The 3,476-nt window shown below is 35.6% G+C and overlaps 1 protein-coding gene across 1 annotated transcript in view; it reads right to left on the bottom strand.

Annotated features, from left to right (window-relative positions):
• LOC104409500 (circadian locomoter output cycles protein kaput) overlaps positions 1-1,964 on the bottom strand; it is a gene marked incomplete at its 3' end in the record, with an annotated part of 21,352 nt that extends 19,388 nt beyond the window's left edge. Inside the window, exon 1 of the mRNA XM_010019385.1 lies at positions 1,850-1,964. The remainder of the gene's footprint in view (positions 1-1,849) is intronic.
• Positions 1,965-3,476: the final 1,512 nt, after the last annotated feature.

Genomic DNA, 3,476 nt, shown 5'->3' with positions numbered 1-3,476 from the left:
AGGAAGTTTTTGGTTTTCCAGCTGTACATATGATTTTCAACGAAGAATGTGAACGAACTTTTAATAGTGAAAGAAGAGGTATAAAATTAAAATAAGTATTTAATTCAAAAAGTACCTACTTTTAGGTACCCCAATATTGTAAATGTTACAGAAAGGCTGGAAGTCAAACATAAACCAACACAATTAAACCCTTTTCTTTGATATAGAAAAGTCAGCTGTCAGAGGCTGCTCAAATGGAGCAGCAAGATTGCTGTCAGCGATTAAACAACTGCATGCAGCAAGAAGTTTTATACGAGCTCAACATGCACATGTTTGGGAATTTTTACTATGTTATAAACTTAATAGTAAAAAGGCATTGCATTTATTTCAAAGGAGGTGGTTTTAGTCACTTTAGTGACTCATAGTTTCTGAGAAGGAAAGATCTGTTTGTTTCTGAAAGTGCCAAATCCAGTGGAACTTGCAGTGTTAACACAAGGAATATGGCAGCAACTCCATGATCCAGACAGTCTGCAAAATGTTCCAGGAAAATCTTACCCCATTTTTTTAATATATGGGGAAACTGAGGACAAAAACTTATGTTTCAACCAAACTATCTCAGTCTACAACAGCCACATACTATGCAGGTTTGCTTCACAAGACTAGTATTTTTCCCCATAAAGTTTCGTAACTTGAGTGCAGCAGGAAAGTAAATGGGAGAGCTGTGCTGCAGCACAATCTATTTCCAAGGTGCATTACCAGGTGTGCACGTGGTTTTGCCCAGATGCTCCATGAGACATCTTACCCACTTCTTTAATTAACACAACCCAACTTCGTCTTGCCTTTTTTCTTCAAAATCTAGTGCTCTGAAGAAACACTGGAAGCAAACTATTCCTTCATTCCAATTCTTCGAATTAACAATTGCACTGGCCATACTGACAAATTAAATTCCCCAAGTTAGTTAGCAAAGTTTTATGAAGTAGTGGAGCTACACTATTTGAAAATCAGCCAGAATGGCACAAGTAAATTATGAAGTGTTTGTTTGAATTTTTGTCAAAAGCACACAACAGACAGGTTGAACAGCATTAAAAGCAAACTAACATCACTGGCATGGAACTAAGTTTAAAATCAAGGAACAAACAGAAACTTGTTTTATTTAGCTTACATAGTATGCACTAATACAGGTATGCAGTAATTACACTTTTAGACCTGTGTTAATTTTTAAACAAATTGGGTACCTAACATTATAGGGATCAAGAGTAATATGAAATTCTGTAGGATAAATGATATATTGTTCCCTTAATCAGCAAAAGAAAAACCCATGTACAGCTAAATACAGAAAACTTCCACCTGTGACATAACCAACATCGACATTATGCAGAATGAGAATTTAAAAGTCAGTATTTTCACCCTAATAAAGCACTCAATTTCTAGAATTCAACAAAATCATTCACTTGTTACAGCATTCATATACATACAGAATATATATTCTGTGTCAGAACTGGCAACTTTGATTTGGTATCCAAGACAAATAGTTAAAAGAACTTAAAAGCATACAGGAAATGTAGCTATAGTACATTTGTTTCTCAGTTTGCAAGCTCTGATCCTTCTGCCTTTGCATCCAAATTTGCAAGATGCTGAACATTCTTAGCACTTATCCATGCCAATGGTTAAGACTGCAGAAATAGTTCCAGTGAAACCAGCGAAGTTGAAAGCAAACACTACAGAAATCAAGGACTATGTCCATTTCTAAGATTCAAAATCAATCATGTTCTAGAGAACAAAAGACACTACTTAACACTGCTACTCAGCCCTTCAGGGTTGATAGCGGAAAACCATAGGAACCTTAATAATTATAAGAATACAATTTTACCTTTTACACTTTGGAACTTCTTAAAGTGTGAGGTTTAGAGGTAAAACCTGGTTCCTTTGACAAACAATGTGGAGTTAGATGTATCCTCTTCTGCAGAAAAGCATCAAATTCTGAACTGGAAAAAAAAAACCCAGAAAAGGAGAGTTTTAAAAATCAGTGAGTTCTTAAAGAGAAGCGATCATTCCAACAAAAGTAATTTATAAATGCAATATTTTGCTTATTAAAAATATCCCAACCATTTCACTATCCAAATTCAACTTGCTTTAAAGCTCTTCTGACACAATTTCATCTCTGCTTTAAGCTATTGCTTTATGCCTATCTCAATTATCATTTTAACTTTTGAATTCACACACCATCTGCACCTTCACTGCCACTTGCTACCTTCAAAGTGTATCTTTATACCATTACTTAAACACGTTTGCTGCTGAAACTCTTACTTCAGCTTCTCCTGGCTTTCTCACTTATGTCTGCTCTCTTCAAGACTCCAGAATTGCCACTCTCAGGACTCCAGAATGTGTAGAATGCTGCTGCTGGCAACTATAGCAAAGTTGCCCAGCTGCATTATTACTACTCCCCCAGATACAGCCATTAACCCTTTCTTTCAAAACCTACTACAAAACCACTTTCAAGAATGTATTCCAAACTTACCTCACAAATGCAGTTCTCCCATTAAAAAACTCCGCATGAGTGTAAGTGATCACCAGCTTTCATTATACCATCAGATTTCATTTATAGTTTCTTCCTTTGAACCATGTTTCTTTTCACATCTTTAAGTTTAATGAAATCATTTTCTCCTCTAATCTTTATCCCATTTCTATCTGCCCTGCTTACTGTTCTTAAAATAAAATGTATTCACTGCACAATGTATTTGTACCCCTTCTGAATAAAAACTATTTTAAAGCATATTAAATCTTATAAAGGAAGCTGGGATCTAAAAAATTAAGCTTATGCTACTCTTAAATTCATGAATGGATTTCATAGAAAACACCAGAATTAGAAATTGGTTAGAAAAGTTAATTTTCTCTTTTCCCTGCACCTAATAGAGGCTCCTAAGTGGTTAAAATAGAGATGCAAATATTAACATAAAAAGTTAAAGCACAGCAGAACAATCTGCCAACAGGAGAAAAACAATTACAGCATGATTCAATGAAGCCACTCGTTCTTGTCTGGCCAAATAACCTCCTGGCCCATTGACCTACTTTTTTAGGTGCTTACAGCCTCCTCTCCTATTCTGTTTTGTTCCGTTTGACAAGTGCAAACATTACTGGTGACAAAGAGTCCCATGGAAGACTAGGTTACAGAGACTGCAACATGAAACCTGTGTTTTTAAAAGTGCTTGGAGTCGAACAACTCTGCCAACTCTCACCCAGCTCCTAACAGAGTTCTACTGAGGAAAATTTCAGACCTCATCTCTGCCGTATGTAGAGGAGTATTTTTTAAAAAGAACATAATTAAACACTTAAACAACGCAGGAATTAAGCACAGAACCATATTCGGTAATGTCTAAAACACAAGAAGAAACCTGAGATTTTAAAGATAATTTCAAAAGGAATTTTAAGATGAGGAGGAGGAATGTTTTTGTCATAAGCGAATACAAGCAAGCTTAAACCAGACCCAAAGGAAAGCT

The sequence above is a fragment of the Nestor notabilis genome, unplaced genomic scaffold (assembly GCF_000696875.1).
Source record: "Nestor notabilis isolate BGI_N333 unplaced genomic scaffold, ASM69687v1 scaffold4378, whole genome shotgun sequence".
NCBI lineage: Eukaryota > Metazoa > Chordata > Aves > Psittaciformes > Psittacidae > Nestor > Nestor notabilis.
Note: the sequence above shows the minus strand (reverse complement) of the source record. Positions and strands in the feature narration are given on the sequence as shown.